Raw genomic sequence first — 18,411 nt, forward strand, 5'->3', positions numbered from 1 at the left:
CTACTAAACTAATCACTGCATGGATGTTACTTTTATTCCTTATGTGGAACAGAAAATGTGCTTCCTTATTTAATGGGAAGATTTGAATAGCAATGCAATATCAGCTTTACCCACCTAGAAACTGAATAATATGAGTATATTTTAAAGAGCCTCAAAGCCACAAAAGAAACTATGACATGGCACAAAGTGTTTCACTCTTCGTGCCACAAAAAGACAAAAAAAAAAAAAAAAGAAAAAAGAACAGATCTAAGTTGAGGTCTTCGTTTGTCTAGGAATATGCAAGCTACAAGCCATAGCCTGTAAAGAAACAAAGAAGAAAATTGTTTAGATAATTCAAATATTCCTTTAAAAAGGCAGGACAAATTTCAGTGAAATTGAAGTCAGGAAAGTGTGTGTGTGTGTGTGTGTGTGTGTGTGTGTGTGTGTGTGTGTCTGTGGACATATGCATGCAAATGTGTTCCATTGGACTATTGGATGAGTTTTAGTGATGTTCAAAATTTCAAGTTCCTTGTGATCTATTACCTACCCTCAAACTTCCCGACTAAGGGTTTTTGGAGAGAGAAAGTGATGTTTCTTCAATTAAAGCATTTTAGTTTTATATGAAAGCACTTCATGACCCAGTGAACACTAACAACCCATATGATCTTTTAGATGCATTAACTCACTCTTGTCATAAGATCCATTATACCTTTAGACCTACCATTTCATATAACATTTATGTCTCAAGACATTTGAGAAGTTGAATGAAAAGACTCTGGAAAAGGTGGTCTTTCAGAGTTTTACTGAACTCCTTGCAGCTGAATACTCGCAATGCATAAAAGAGGTTACATATCACTCCCTCCTGCATCTCTCCCTTCCTCTCTCTCTTCTATTTCTGTAATAGGTACACATTTCTTTCAAACTTTGAGAAAATTTCTAAAATTCATCGGAAAATGAAGAACTCGCCCGGTCACATCTGAGCTTACTGAAGAGGTAACTGTGGCTCCTCCTGGAGTACCTTGTACTTCTTTCTGGAGGTACTCAACAGCCACTTTCCTTTTTTAACCACCACAGACCTTTCCCACTCTTTTCCTACATTTCAATATACCATAATTTGTGTATTTGTATACTAGCCCTTAAAAAAGTCTACATTTTTAAGTGGCCACAGAAGAGAGGGAAGTGTTTAAATTTTAAATACAATGTCATGAGTGACTATATCATTATTTTCCTTTCTAACAGAAGATCCAAGAGTACTTAGGGAAAAGAAAGTGCTGAAAATAGAAGTGGGAAGCCAGAAAACTGAAAAATAAGACATATCAAGCTCAAAAGACAAACTCAGCTGACTTTTTAGTCTTGCTTGGGGCTGACTGTAGGAGGCTCTAATTGGAGTGTAAAGGTGCACTCTGTGCTGCTTAACTTCATTATGAATATTCACCACACCAGCTAAGGGGAAGCTAGAGGCTTCATAATATCGCTAAAAAAAAAACATACCAAATACTGGGAGGAGGGGGAAAACACAACTGCAATCAATTATTCTGTCATAAGTACACATAGAAAGGCAGAAAAAATTTCTCCAGACAGTTCACTATTCAAGTGCTCTGTGTAAATGTCAAGACCTGTACACTGTACATAGTATTAATGTTTTGCCACTTTTCTCCTAAACTCATATTTCTTGAGTTCCTTTCCATTATATCTGATGTTTCTTATCTCTTATTTACTGATATTCATTTAATTTTATTATGCTATAGAATCATGTATCTGCTTGATACCAATACTTCAAATTTGCTAGATTTACTTTATAACTGGATACAGTATGCCTCATGTACTTGACAGGAACATATATTCTCTAATCAAGGTATATCAATACAACCTTGTTAACTATGTTTTTCAAATCTGTCTTCTTACTGTATTCTTCTTTGGGGTGTGCGGGAGAGGAGTGGTATCCCTGATGCTATCAAAAGAGTTATGTTTAATTTTCCAACTCTGATGGTTGATTGAAAGTATTTCCTTATTCTGAAAATTATTGCCTTCTATATTTTGAAGCTTGTTAGGTGCATATATTTTGAAATTGTATTTTAATATAATGCTTTATCATTCTATGTTATCTTTTTAACTGTATTAATGTTGTTTTGCCTTTGTTTGTTTTGCTTAATGCTAATACAGCTATACCAGCTTTCTTTTGATTAGTATTTGAGAAATATATCTTACCCCTTTTTTATATATTTTTAATCTCTTTGCTGTCTTCACACTGTAAATTAGCTTTGAAAATAGCTTCAAGGTGAACTTTGCTTTTTGTCTACTCTGTCAATATTTGTCTTTTAATTAACAAGATCAATCTACATATAGTTAATTGGATTATCAATGTATATGGATTTATTTTAGCTACTTTATTTTGTGTTTTATATTTGCTCCACTGGTTATATTTCGTCTCGTCTTTTTCTCTCTTCATTTTTACCTTCATTTGAATTGTCAGTTTCTTTCTTTTTTCTATCCATTGCTGGTTTAAATGAATGTATTTTATCTCTCTTTTTTTTTTTTGAGTAGTTTTTCCAGAAATTTAAACATATGCATTAAACAAGTGCCAATATCTTCATACCTCAGTCAAAAGGTAGAAAGTTCTTTATCTCCAATAATGCTCTCTCTCCTTTGGCTGATAGGTTATTCTTGTTCTGGATGTGAATGTTGTTGTTTAACCCTGGATATTAGGCACTGTTGTTTTTACTACCATCAAAATTTGATTAGATTTGCCAGATTTCTACTGTTTTCTTTGCTAACCATTCACTTTTTCCCATCTGATGCAATTCTCAGCTTCTACACCTCACCCCTTTTTTTTATAGAGCAGACAGAGTCATGCCATTGACACATAATTTTGATCATGACCCTCCTCTCCTCAAAACCCTCCAGCAACTTCCAGGGTCTTTATCTCTGCTACACGCCCAGCTCCTTTTCCCTCACTCACTCTACTGCAGCTTCTCTAGTATCCTTGCTGTTCCTCGCTCCTGTTTCAGAATTTTGCACTTGCTGTTCTTTCTCCCTAAAGTGTCCTTCCCCCAGATTGGTGCATGGCTCTCTTCTTTGCTTCCTTTGGGTCTTTACTCAAATGTTACTTGCCCAGTGAAGTCTTCTCTGACCATTCTCTTTAAAGTTGCAACCCCTAAATCTCCCATCTTTCCCTGAGAATGTTTCGTTCTGGCACTTATGATCACCAATGATGTGCAAAACTGGCTCACACTGGCTTATAAGGTCAATTTTGTGCATCTCTTCCCAGCTTTAGGGAAGGAGTATTTACACCATAAAAATGGACAAATACTACAAATCTGGGCTTTTTATTCACAAAGATCCAATTGTTAAAGGCTTCACAGCATGCTACCATACGTACCATATATTTTACTAATTTATTAGATTGGTGCAAAAATAATTGAGGTTTTGGCCACTACTTTGTTATTTTGACTATTAAAATGTAAGCTTCATTAGGGCAAGATTTTTTTTTCCTCTGTTTTGTTCACTGATGTATCTCCAGCACAGAGAAATGTGCCTGGCTCACTATACATTTGTTGAATGAATGAACTGCATTCTTTCTGAAGTATATCCTTTAGACATGATAAAAGAAAAACATCAGCTGAATTAAATTTAAAGGAATTTAATTGAGCAATGAACAATTCATGAATTTGGCAGCCTTCCAAGCCAGAGTAGGTTCAGAGACTCCAGCGCAGCCACATGGTGGAAGAAGATTTATGGATAGAAAAAGGAAAGTGACATACAGAAAACAGACGTGAGGGCAGAAACAGCTGGATTGGTTACAGGTTAGTGTTTGCCTTATTTGAACATGATTCGAACACAATTGACTGGCCAAAATACAATAATTGGCACAAGTGTAGACTGTGGTCTGTTTACACCTCTACTTGTTATAGTCATGATGTATAGAAAAACCTTTAGGCTGAACTAAAATTATGTAAGTTTAAATAATTAGTTATTAAACTTTAAAGACTTCCTTCAATGAGAATTTATTCATGGTAATAGTCTAAACTTTATTTTAAAGACTTCCTTCAATGAGAATCTATTAATGGTAAACCATCTCAGATTTTCTGCATTGTAAATGTCTTTATTTTCCCTCATCCTTCAAAGATAGCTTGGTTGAGTTCACAATGCCTAGTTAACAGTTCCCTCATATATATCCATTTTTGCTCATACCGGGAAGATTACTGCTCCCTGGAAGTCACCTAAACATTTTTGGTAACAGAATGTCCAGTTCCACTGGTCCCTAATTGTTTTATGATTGTCACAACGTTAGGCAATTTGAGACCATTCTTATGAATGTATATGAAATGTTTGTCTCCCTTTCTCTCTCCCTCCCTCTTCCTCTCTCTCTTTGTTTGGTGGAATACTTATTTCTACATTTGATATAATGTGATCATATTAAAAATGCAGAGGAACATAAATTACTGTCAATATTATTATCACATTCAAATAGCCATAGTGTGCTAGCAACTATACAACTATACAGTTATTTTAAGGAAATAATTTTATAATTTAACATGGGGAAACCATAAAATAGATTAGCAAAGGGAAAAACTATTTCATATTCATAATCTATTTACATTTAATATATTGTATTAAATTTGTTGTTACATTGTGAAATGGAATGTTTCTCTACTATTAAGGAGTGATTTGTTATGCAATGACATTCTAAAAGAATGAGTTATACATTATTTAAAGAAAGCAAAATGCTGTTACTGAACACATGAATATGTGAACAGGATATTTGGTGACTAATTACATTTTTTAAAGGTCTGATGCAGGCCGGGTACAGTGGCTCATGCCTGTAATCCCAGCACTTTGGGAGGCTGAGGCGGGCAGATCACCTGAGGTCGGGAGTTCAAGACCAGCCTGAACAACATGGAGAAACCCCATCTCTACTAAAAATACAAAATTATTCGGGTGTGGTGGAGGACGCTGTAGTCCCAGTTACTCTGGAGGCTGAGGCAGGAGAATAGCTTGAACCCGGGAGATGGAGGTTGCAGTGAACTGAGATCTCGCCATTGCACTCTAGCCCAGACAACAAGAGCGAAACTCCGTCTCAAAAAAAAGAAAAAAAGTCTGATGCAGTGAATCCAGCCCACACGTGATACACGAGGGCTGTCATAGACGGTACCAAAGCTCAACCAGACAATGATGACTTCTACGTACTGTAGTAGCAGAAGAATACAAGAGGCAAATTCAGAACAGAGATTTAGGTTATACAGATATTAAGAAAATTATGCACATTTACTCTGTTAAAATAATGTCATAAGGTTTCAAAGGATACGCTGATGAATAATGAAACACATTTTTGATAAAGGAAATCAAAAACCTTGGAGAAAATTGTACTATTTGCCAGTTACTGGATTATGTCCTTCTCTTGGTCAAGAGAATTGATTTCTTCTAACATTCCATGTTTCCAGAAAATAAATCAGCATGTAAAAAATCATTTTTGTATCTCTATGCTGGTGGTTTATACTGTTAAACCTATAAAAACTGAAGTAAGTTACTCCCAAAATAGGTAACACTACTGAGTACATACATTGTTTTAAGTGCTTTGCTTCATCATTTAATTCTCATAGAAATCCTATAAAACAAAGATTATAAGCAGCATCATTTTACATAAAGAAACTGAGGCTGATAGCTTATGACTAACTTGCCCAAGATCTTACAACTAGTCAGTGGCATTCCTAGAATATAAAATTTAGGTCTACCTGGCTCCAAAATCTGAGCTTTTCCACCTCTTGTGCTTCACAGTTGTGAGCTTAACACAACTGGTGTTAGGTGGTGTCCATAGCAATTTCTTCTTGCCAAACTCTACTTTACAGTAAATTGCATCCTATCAGATTCTGTTATAGTTTGATGGGTTTTATCTGAAGTTTTGCCCTAGATTTGCTTATATGTCTGGAGCAAAAATTAGTATTAGTCACTTCTTGAAATGTCTTGGGCTGAAATAAGTTTTTGATGTATTAGAGTGGCATAGTGACAGCATAGTGACAGGTCCTTCTGGCACTCAGTCAATTAAAGAAAGAAAATTGCCCATAATTCTGATAATTTCACTTTTTCTATCGTATGTACTCAGATTTTAAAGTCTGTGTGATGTTTAAAACTGCTTTATGCCAGCATTCCTAACATTTTTTAAAGCACACAAACAAAATAGAAAAAGTCAAGTAAATTCTGACATATTGTCACTTAGTCTCTGGGAAAAATGAATTAATAGCTAAAGCACTTTTTTATTCTTAAGTTTTATAAGCTTCCATGAATAATGAAACTGGAGACTGAAATATAAAGTGGATATTAAAATCATGATGTTAATATAAAATAAATCATGAGATCTATTTGACATAATTTATAAACTGTTTATAACCAAAGAAATATAGCCAACTTATTACACTTCTAGATGAACTGAAATTTTTAAAATTAAAATTTACCTCTATAATACACATTAGAATTTAAATGCTTTCTTATTTTAATATTAATAGTTATAATGATTATTAATAGTTATAGTTATTAATTACACCAATTGCTAAAATAACTATGGTTTTCTATTAATGCCAAAGCAAATTACCACCAACTTAGTGGCTTAAAACAACCCAAATTTGTCATTTTGCATTTCTGAAAGTCAGACATCCAACATGGATCTTACTGAGCTAAGTTCAAGATATCCACAGGGCTGTGTTTCTTTCTGGAGGCACTAGGGGAGAACCCATCACCTTGCTGTTTCCATCTTCTGGATTCTGCCCACATTCCTTGGCTCATATTCCCTTCCTTCATCATTAAAGTCAGAAATACTCTCTGTGCCTTATTTCATAGCCACATCTCTCTCTTACTAAAACTGGAAAGGTTATCTGCTTTTAAGGACCCATATGGCCCACCTGGATAATCCAGATTAATCTCCCCATATCAAAGTCCTTAACTTAATCACATTTGCAAAATCTCTTTTGCCTTGTAATGTTCACATTCACAGGTTCCAGGGATTAGGACATGGATTTCTTGGTAGGGGAGGCAAAGGAGATATTATTCTGTGTACCACAAGCTATGCTCTTCAGGTAATCATGCTACAATCCTTACAATGACTCAACTCTCCAAGAAATTCTACTACTTCACTGTTTTCCTCACTGGGAAATGAAATCTTGATGGCATATAGATGCTCAAACAATTACTCTAGATCTCTGAGTTAACAGTAGTTAACTGGAGAAAATTAAATTATTGTGCTGTTAAATGCTTCATATTCCTTACACTCAGGAGGTTAACATGGGGGAGCAAGTAACTGTCCCTTCACTTAGGTATCTTAAGAAATGTACCTCTCCAAAGATTGCTTGATTGGAGCAGATGTGTGACTATGATCAATTCACTACTTTAGGAGTTTCTAATAACATGTTTCTAGAAGTGCATCAATTATGACACTAGAGACTGTTTTGAAAGCCAGTTGATTAGGACTACCACATAGTTACCTAAGCACAGTTTACCATTTTCATTGTCACCATTTCATTATACTTTCATTTTTCTATTTTGTTCTCTTTGATTTATGTTTCTGCATCCACCTCAGTTTTAGTGCCCTTATTGTACTGGCCTTTCCTTCTTTGGAATTTCTATTCTAACTACCCCAATCTAGAAACAACAATGGTGTTTTATCTGTTTATCCCTTCTCTATTTATCTCCCCTGCCTTATCTCCCCTGCTTTGATATCCTGGTGCCTGGTATAGTAATGTACCTTTTTTCCCCTTTCATACATACATTTTTATTTTACGTAACTACTTGTCTCTATTTTTTTCTCTGACTACATAAACTGAGTAGAATCAGATTTCTGGGAAAAAAAAATTGCATGTAGAAATTAGATCAACTGGTTGAGGCATTGAACAATGATCTATCCTCAAAAATAACAATAATAAATCCTTCACTATTCTTTTGGATGAATATATTATATATATTATATAATATATGTTATATATATTATAAATAGTATATATTATATGATATATAATATACTATATATTTGTATATTATATGATATATAATATACAAATATAAATATATAATATAATATATAAAATATACAAATATATTTGTATATTATATTATATATTTATATAATATATTAATATATAATATATTATATAAATATATAATATATAGTTAATATATATTAATAGAAATATATGACATATATTTTATATAATATATATTTGATATAATATATAAAAATTATATATATTATTTATGTATTTATATTTTATATATATAGTGCCAGAATAACATATAACAGAGCCATTTTTATCTAAGAATCTTAAAAGATAAAGTATTTGAGTTCACATAGAAAGACAGCTTACTCGATATTCTTGAATAAATGAATTCAAGTGGTTTTGACAATAAAATGAAGATTAGAACTGCTGCCAATGGAGTAGTGAATAGTTATATCCTGCCAAACTCAGATTTCTGATATGCTGAAAAATACTTCTAGGAAATTTTGTATAACATTTAACAAAAATTATTTGACAATATTTTCAGGAAAAAGACATTATAATGAAAACCCATTTTAACTCTAGTGTGATTGCTTTAAAAAAGTAAGTTAGGTTAATATTCAAAGGATCTCGACATGATTTGCTAATCTGCTCTAGAAATGCAATAAGTATTTAAAGGAAGTAAAGGGAGAAAATACTTTCCCAGTCTATGTCATTTCTAATGTGATACAGGGACATTGTCATTGCTCTAATTGAGGGGCAAATGAAGAATGGAAAACTAAAGACACATTTTTCTTTCTTGCAAGGACTGTCCTGCTAGAAGCAGATCTCCAATAGCATTGTCATTTGCACTTTGCAAGAACTAATTAGTACTCAGTCACCATTCTCAAAGAAGACACAGCTCCTCATTGTATTCAAAAAAGTTAGGTTTACCTAAGTGGAATCTAACTCTAAAGATGCCAGTGGCAAGAGGCTGTTCATCAAACTTCAGAATACTTGAGAGCCTCTGAAGAGGCCTAGGAGGGCCTATGTTCAATGCTCCATACTTAGAAATTGACACAATATCAATGTGGGGGGCGGGGGTGAGGGGAGGAAGAGCATCAGGACAAATAGCTAATGCATGCTGGGCTTAAAACCTAGGTGACGGATTGATAGGTGCAGCAAAACACCATGGGACACATATACCTATATAACAAACCTGCACACTCTACATATGAATCCTGGAACTTAAAGTAAGTAAATAACTAAATAAAAAGAAAAAAGAAAAAACGAAAAGAAATTGACACAATTTCAATGCAACATCCTCAAAAGCAAGGAAAGTCTAGGAGGGTAATTAATTATCTTTGTTTTCAAGCCATCAGCAGATTTCAGATTGTTTCTCTGTTGTAACTGAATGTCTCTAAGGAACAAAGTTATTACTTAATTAAAACTAATCCTTCCAGTCACTTACATATGATATAGTCAACAGCTTATACCTGATCTTTTTTTTTTTTTTTTTTTTCCTGAGACAGAGTCTCACCATGTTGCCCAGGCTGAACTTAAACTCCCAGGCTCAAGCTCAGCCTTCCAAGCAGTTAAAATCACAGGCCCATGCCAGCACACCCAAGTATACCTGTACTTTTATTGTTGATGAACCTGAAACACAGATTTACTGGGCACCAGTGATCAATCTACAGGTAACTTGTAAATGAACAGAAAGCAAAGTCCTACTGTATTTTTTTAAAGGAATGGTCCAAGAATTCATCACTAGTTTCCTCTTAATCATTCTTTCACTCAGTGATATTCAGATGTGTTTAATCACTTATCAATATAGGACTATTTTCATGAGTTTCCAAACCACAGAAGAGCCAAGAGAAATCACTTTAAATGTTGGCTTAAAAATGCAGATTCCCCAATTCCACACTCAAAGATTTTTGTCTTGGTAGATCGGGGGAAGAGAGAGGCCCAGATCACCTAGATGATTCTAATACAAGTAGTAGAAATGCCCATTTGTGGAAACATGGGTTTAAATAGACTACATTTGATATTATTGTAAAATATGAAGACCTGGATCCTATTATTTTTCCCAGTAGAAAGTATGTTAAAATCATGTTGTATAAAAATATTTAATTTTACATATATAAGCAAATATATAATGGAAAGAGGTCACAATAGAACTAATAGTTTTGTGACTGAGTTTGATCTGATGCTGGAAAAGTTCTTACATTTAGTTATTTTGAACCATATACCAAGACAGTGTGATAATATTTTGGCAAATATGTGTACATGTGAAACTGCCTATGGAGATCAATAGGGTAGATTTTACATGAAGGGACAAGAAACAGAAGATTAAAGACAGTAATTCCAATAAGTGGATGACTTGTTAGTATTGCCTAGTAAGAGGACACTGGATAATTTTGACAAAGTAATAAAAGGCACATTGCTTCTGTGTTCTTTCAGGAAACTGTACATCCGATCAGTCAGAAGAAAGACTCCAGCAGAGAAAGTTATGATCAGGAGGTGTAAGAACTAGAATAGAGAAATGGGAATTGTTTTCCTAAAGGGGAAGGAACAGAGAGAGAGAGGTTATTTACACTTCAGGTCTAATTGAATGTGCTTCTAATGAGATATCAAAGAAATTACAAAAGAGATCTGAGGTTGAATAATAGGTGGGATAGAGCACCCCATGAGGTGATTTTTTTAAATGTTAGCAAGAGAAGTATTTTTTGAATAAAGAAATTTTACCTTAGGAAGCTTTAACATTTGCCTTTGAGAAACTACAATTAGGGTGAGCCCTGTTTGGGGTTTTTTGGTCCAAATGTCCAAAATGAAAATAAATTTTTATTGTTTAAATATATAAACAATCCACACACTTAGTAATGAAAATAATTAATATAGAAAACTACAAAGAAGAAAGCAAAAGGTAATTCTCTCCTCAGTCTCTCTACACATTGGATTTAGTCATTCTTTAATGTTTGCAAATCTATTAGGTAAAATGTTTAATTTCATTCATTTTTTTAATTGTTATTTGTATTTCTAAGCAAGAGTTAATATGGTCACTTAGGTTTATCATCCATTTGTATTTCCCTTTTGAGAATTGTTTCTTGTCAATTGTTTTCCATTGGGTGTTTGTTTTTGTTCTTGACCAATCAGTTATTATTTTTCCTCTTATTTCACACTCCATAAATGGAACAGCATGTTCCTTTGTTGCTAACCTTTATATATTTATATTCCCAGAAAGTTTTAATTCTTACAAATTAAGTTTAAAATCTTTTATTAATATCATAAAGGGGGAAGGCTGATGCAATCTCTTTCAAAATATACCAGGTTGTAGGACCTGGCACACTGTGTTCCTGCAGTGAACAACTTACTGACATGTATACTCTCAGAGCTCATTTCTCCCCTGCAAAGATGGCAATGAAATAAGAATGCAGCGAACCTATGAGTGTGAAAGCACTTTACAAATCATAAATCTTTATCTCTGGGTTTGTTTCTTTTCCTGGGATTAGACAATTAGATTTAATCACTAGTAAGGCCTCGACCAGTTCTAACTCTGAAATTCTTTAAAACATTACTAAGAAAAGCCCAGCACCAATTGACTTGAGCAGAGTAATTATATGGTGAAATAGGGTGAACAGAACACTGCTTCTGAGAATTAGGATTCCCCTTCCTCCGCATGGTATGCTTTCATAACAGCCCCAATGAATTCATGTGTGAGAAGGCTGGTTGGCCTCCCTGACTTCTGGTGAGGCAGAGAATTCCAAGACTCTCTGGTTTCCCAGAATAACATTATCCATCTGATATATAACTTGTTTAAAATATTCTGTAGGCATTCATATGATTACTCCCTACTCTCTATTATTTTGATACAGTCCATAAGTTTACTTTCAATTTGAAACAAATTTCCCAGCCTGTGGTTCTTACCAAATCTGTCATCAATGTGTTCAACCCTCAATTCTGTAGACTCAAACATTGTTATCTTGACTTTCATATTTTCTTATAACTTTTATTTCAGTTTCAGGGGTACATGTGCAGGTTTGTTATACAGGTATACTGCATGTCACAGGGGTTTGGCTTACAGATTATTTCATCACTCAGGAAATAAGCATAACATCCAATAGTTAGTTTTTCAATCCTCATCCTCCTCCTACCCTCCATCCTCAAGTAGGTGCTGTTGTCTATTGCCCTCTTTTTTGCTTTCGTATGTACTCAGTGTTTAGCTCCCATTAATAAGTGAGAACATGCAGTATTTGGCTTTCTCTTCCTGCGTTAGTTTGCCTGGGATAATGGCCTCCAGCTCCATCCACTGGGGTGTTCTACAAAGGACATGACCTAGTTCTTTTTCATGGCTGCATGATATTCCATGGTGTCTATTTACCACATTTTCTTTATCCAGTCTACTACTTATGGGAATCTAGGTTGATTCTATGTCTTTACTATTGTGAATAGTGCTGCCATGAACATGCACATGCATATGTCTTTAAGGTAGAACAATTTATATTCTTTTGAGTATATATCCAATAATACAATAATGCAATGGTAGTTCTATTTTAAGTTATTTGAGAAATTGCCAAACTACTTTCCACAGTGGCTGAACTAATTCAGATTCCCACTAGCACTGTATGTCATCTTTTCTCTGCAACCTCACCAGCATCTTTTAAGAATAGCCATTCTGACTGGTGTGAGATGGTATATCATTGTGCTTTTGATTTGCATTTCTTTAATGATTAGGGATGTTGAACATTTTTTATATGAAGATCAGATGGCTGTAAGTGTGAGGCTTTATTTCTGGGTTCTCTAACCTGTTCCATTGGTCTATATGTCTGTTTTAGTACCAGTACCATGCTGTTTGGGTTGCTATAGCCTTGAAGTATTGTTTGAAGTCAGGTAATGTGATAACTCCAGTTTTGTTCTTTTTGCTTAGGATTGCTTTGGCTATTTGGGCACTTTTTTTGTTTCATATGATTTTTAGAGTATTTTTTTTTTTCTAATTCTGTGAAGAACATCATTGATAGTTTGATAGAAATAGCACTGAATCTGTAAATTGCTTTGGTCAGTATGGCCATTTTAACAATATTGATTCTTCCTATTCATGAGCAATGAATGTTATTCCTTTCTTTGTGTTGTCTTTAGTTTCTTTCAATAGTGTTGTACAATTCTCCCTGTAGAAATCTTTGACCTCCCTAGTTAGCTGTACTCCTAGGTATTTTGGTTTGTGAGTGGCTATTGTGAATGGGATTGTGTTCTTGATTTGGCACTCAGCTTTGATGTTGTTGGTGTATAGAAATGCTACTGACTTTTGTACATTGATATTGTATCTTGAAACTTTGCTGAAGTTATTCATTAGATCTAGGAGTTTTTAGGCAGAGACTGGGCTTTTCTATATATAAAATTATATCATCTGCAAACATAAATAGTTTGACTTTCTCTCTTCATATTTGGATGCCTTTTGTTTCTTTCTCTTGCCTAATTTCTCGGATAGGATTTCCAGAGAATATGTTGAATAGGAGTAGTGACAGTGGGGATCCTTGTTTTGTTCCAGTTGTCAAAGGATATGCTTCCAGCTTTTGCCTGTTCAGTATGATATTGGCTGTGGGTTTGTCATAGATATCCCTTATTATTCTGAGGTATATTCCTTCAATGCCTAGTCTGTTGATGGTTTTTAAACATGAAGGAACCTAAATTTTATCAAACGCTTTTCTGCATTGAGATAATCATGTGTTTTTTGTTTTTAATTCTATTTACGTGATAAAACACATTTATTGATTTGCATATATTGAACCAACCTTACATCCTAGGGAAAAAAACCTACTTGACTGTGATGAATTAGCTTTTGGATGTGCTGCTTTATTCTATTTCCTAATATTTTGTTGAGGATTTTTGCTTCTGTGTTCATCCAGGATATTGGTCTGAAGTTTTCTTTTTTTGTTGTTGTATCTCTGCCAGGTTTTTGGTATCAGAATGATGCTGGTCTCATAAGACAAGTTAAGGAGGAGTCCCTCCTCAATTTTTTTTGGAATAGTTTCATTAGGAATGGTACCAGTTCTTCTTTCTATGTCTGGTAGAATTCAGCTGTGAATCTATCTGGTCCTGGGCTTTTCCTGGTTGGTAGGCTTTTTATTACTGATTCAATTTCAGAACTCATTATTGGTCTGTTGAGGGTTTCAGTTTCTTCCTGGTTGAATTTTGGAACATGCTTCCAGAAATATGTCCATTTCTTGTAGATATTCTAGTTTTTGTGGAGAGAGGTGTTCATAATAGTCTCTGAGGGTTTTTTTTTATTTCTATGGGGTCAGTGGTATTGTCCCCTTTGTCATTTCTGATTCTGTTTATTCGGATCTTCTCTCTTTTTTTCTTTATTTGCCTAGTTAGCTATCAATCTTATTTATTTTTTCAAAAACCTAACTTCTAGTTTTGTTGATCTTTTACATGCTTTTTTATGTCTCAATTTTATTCAGTTCATTTTTTCACGTCTCAGTTTCATTCAGTTAAGTTCTAATTTTGGTTATTTCTTGTCTTCTGCTACTTCTGTAGTTAGTTTGCTATTGTTTTTCCAGCTCATCTAGGTGTGATGCTACCTTTAAGGTATTTCTACCTTTTTATGTGAGCATTTAGTGCTATAAATTTTCCTCTTAACACTGCTTTAGCTGTATCCCAGAGATTCTGGTAGGTTGTATCTTTGTTCTCATTATTTTCAAAGAATTTCCTAATTTCTGACTTAATTTCATTGTTTATCAAGAAGTCATTCAGGAGTAGCTTGCTTAATTTTCATGTAATTGTATGGTTTTGAGTGATCTTCATAGTATTGATTTCTATTTGTATTGCACTGTGGTCTGAAAGTTTGGTTGGTATGATTTCAGTTTTTTTTAATTTGCTTAGAATTGTTTTATGGCCAATTGTATGGTTGATTTTAGACTATATGCCATATGCAAATGTGAAGTATGTACATTCTGTTGGTTTTGGGTGGAAAGTTCTGTAGATGTCTATTAGGTCCATTTGGTCAAATGTCAAGTTTCAGTACTGAATATCTATCGGGGTAACCAGCCCCCAATATTTCAACATAGGTTCTTTTCTATTTTCCCTAAGTGTCAGCTGATCTGAGAAATAAAGAGAAAGAGTACAAAAGAAAGAAATTTTACAGCTGGGTCTCCAGGGGTGACATCACGTGTTGGCAGGTAACGTGATGCCCCTGAGCCACAAAACCAGCAAGTTTTTATTAGCGATTTTCAAAGGGGAGAGAGTGTACCAATAGGGTGTAGGTCACAGAGATTACATGCTTCAAAGGCAATAAAATATCACAAGGCAAATGGGGGCAGAGCAAGATCATAAGGCCAGGGCAAAATTAGAATTACTAATAAGGTTCTTGTCCCGCTGTGCATGCATTGTCATTGATAAACAGCCTAACAGGAAACAGGGTTCAAGAGCAGAGAACCAGTCTGACTAGAATTCACCAGACTGGAATTTTTTAATCCTAGCAAGCCTGGGGGTGCTGCAGGAGACCAGGGCATATGTTATCTCTTATCTTCAACTGCATGAGACAGACCTTCCCAGAGTGGCCATTTTAGAGGCCTCCCCCTGGGAATGCATTCTTTTCCCAGGGCTGTTCCTTACTGAGAAAAAAGAATTCAGTGATATTTCTCCTATTTGCTTTTGCAAGAAGAGAAATATGACTCTGTTCTGCCCAGCCCCATAAGCAGCCAAACTTTATGGTTATCTCCCTTGTTCACTGAAAATCACTGTTACCCTGTTCTTTTCAAGGTGCTCAGATTTCATATTGTTCAAACACACATGCATTACAAACAATTTGTGCAGAAACGCAATCATCACAGGGTCCTGAGGCAACATACATCCTCAGCTTACGAAGATGATGGGATTAAGAAATTAAAGTAAAGACAGGCATTGGAAATCATAAGAGTATTGTTTGGGGAAGTGATAAATGTCCATGAAATCTTCACAGTTTATGTTCAGAGATTGCAGTAAAGACAGGCATAAGAAATTACAAAAGTATTAATTTGGGTAACTAACAAATGTCCATGAAATCATCACAATTTATGTTCTTCTGCCATGGCTTCAGCAGCCCCTCTGTTTGGGTTCCCTGACTTCCCATAACAAATATCTTTGTTAGTTTTCTGCCTCAATGAAGTCTCCCACTGTTACTATGTGATTATCTAGGTCCCTTCACAGAGCTCTAAGAACTCATTTTATGAATCTGGGTGCTCTACTGTTAGATGCAAATATATTTAGGATAGTTAACTCCTGTTTAATTAGAAAGGAGTAGAGCCAGGAGATTTTTTCATTCCCAGGCTTACACAGGACCCCATGGGGCTCTCACTCACTTGCCTTTTCCCATTTTTGAGGGGTTCTCCTGGCCTCTGCACTGAGTGCAGACAGACTGGTGCCCAGTTTCACTCCTCAGTGCTCTCTATGTCTCCCTGCTGCCTTGATGGATCCCAATGTGGCTTTTTAGGTGATTGGCTTGTAGGGTCAGTGTTCACTAGCCCTTTTGTTTCCACTCAGTGAAAATGACACATGTGAACTGCTTCCAGTCTGCCATATTGACCTAAACTCCTCAACTTTCACATTTTTTATAAACTGAAAGGCTTCTCATCATTTCATCTTTCTGATTATTTACATTTTCTAGCCAGTTGCACAGGTGAATATAATATTCCTGCTGAAAAGAGCTTGAGAGTTAAGATCAGTGGCCAGGGTGGGTGGATCACGAGGTAAGGAGTTCAAGACCAGCCTGGCCAACATGGTGAAATCCTGTCTCTACTAAATACAAAAATTAGCTGGGCATAGTGGCAGATGCCTGTAATCCCAGCTATTTGGGAAGCTGAGGCAGGAGAAACGTTTGAACCCAGGAGGCAGGAGTTGCAGTGAACCAAGATTGTGCCATTGCACTCCAGCCTGGGCAACAGGGCCAGACTCCTGTCTTAAAAAAAAAAAAAAAAAAAAAAAAAAAATCAGTGTGGGTCCAAATCTCAACTCTGCCCCTTTCTATTTAAGTAAACCCAGGCAAGTGTTTAACCCACTTTGTCATCAGTTTCCAGATCTTTAAAATAAGAATCACACTTACTTCAAAGCATGAATGTCACCTGTGAGAATGACACTCCATGTCAAATGCCTAATACCAGTTGGCCCTCAATATTTACACTATTTTTTTTTTACTGTGAACATAACATGTACTGGGAGAATATATTTGAGCAGCATTTTGGAAGGAATTCTAAAATGAGTAAAATTAATTCTTATAAATGCTTCAGAAGTATAAAGTCAGCTACAAGAACACTAGACCGTTTTGGGCCATTCACTCAAAAAATATTAATTGGTGTCCACTATGTGCCAGGCATTGTTCTAGGAGCTGGTGGTGTAGTGGTAGCCAAAATGCACAAGTCCGCTGCTTACATATGTCTTACCTCTAATGAGAGGAGAAACACAAGAAACACATAAGCACATGAGTGAATAAAATAATCTTATAGGAATAAGAGAGCTGCAAAGAAAATAAAACAGGGTCAGTGGGATACAGAGTGGTAGAATATTCCAGGCAGGTTAAGCACAAGGGGAGTGCTGATTTAGAGAAGCTGAAAGGGAAATCTTCTCTAGTATAACATGTGAGCTGAGACATGAAAGAGGAGAATAGCCTACAGTAAACACAAATGCCTAAGGTAAGAGAGTTCTATGCAAAGGAAACAGGCCCTATTATGAAACAAGCCTGGTGTAATCAAGAAAGAGAGAAGAAAGGTTAGTGTGAGTGGAGCACAGTGAATGTGAGGGAGCCTGGGATGACAGGAATTCAGAAAAACAGACAGGAACCAGATTATGTGGGCTCTGGTGGGCCATGGAGAGGAATTTGGATCCTATTCTGATTTCAGGGAGCAGTCATTGGATATCTTTGGCAAGGGAATAATAAAGTCTGTTTTAGGGTTTTTAAAAATTATGCTGGCTGTCGTATGGAGAACTGTAGAAAAATAATGGAAGGTGAGAGTCCAGTCAGGTGGCTACTGAATTAGACCCTACAGGTGATAGCAGTGGTAATAAAGATGGTGAGAATTTAATGGACTTGAGACATATGGAATATGTAGCTGAAGGAACCTGCTCATAGATGGTATGTGGGAAGCACTAGGAAAGAATAGAATCAAGGATACTTGCTAGGATTTTGGCCTGACAGCAGTGTGCTCCTCCAGCTGGGGAGCCCTAGAGAAGAGGACTGTACTACAGTAGTTGTGAGACATGCGCATTGTGGACAAACACTAAGTTTGCATCCCCTCTTCATCACTTACTAGCCTTGGTCAAGTTACTTATCCTCTGCATCAGTTTTCTTTTGGGTAAAATTAGAATCATAGCAGCACTTATTACTTAGATGTGCCTTATGGATTAAATTAATAAACACATGCAAAATACTTAAAACAGTACCTGGTGTTAGTTATTATTAAGGGGATGGGGAGGGTGGGGAGCAGGAATTCTCTTCTACACTTGC

At 35.4% G+C, this 18,411-nt stretch overlaps 1 protein-coding gene across 1 annotated transcript in view; it reads left to right on the plus strand.

Annotated features, from left to right (window-relative positions):
• Positions 1-18,411, plus strand: part of NDST3 (N-deacetylase and N-sulfotransferase 3) — a 223,764-nt gene that overhangs the window by 23,844 nt on the left and 181,509 nt on the right. The gene's annotated exons all lie outside the window — the stretch shown is intronic.

The sequence above is a fragment of the Rhinopithecus roxellana genome, chromosome 2 (assembly GCF_007565055.1).
Source record: "Rhinopithecus roxellana isolate Shanxi Qingling chromosome 2, ASM756505v1, whole genome shotgun sequence".
NCBI lineage: Eukaryota > Metazoa > Chordata > Mammalia > Primates > Cercopithecidae > Rhinopithecus > Rhinopithecus roxellana.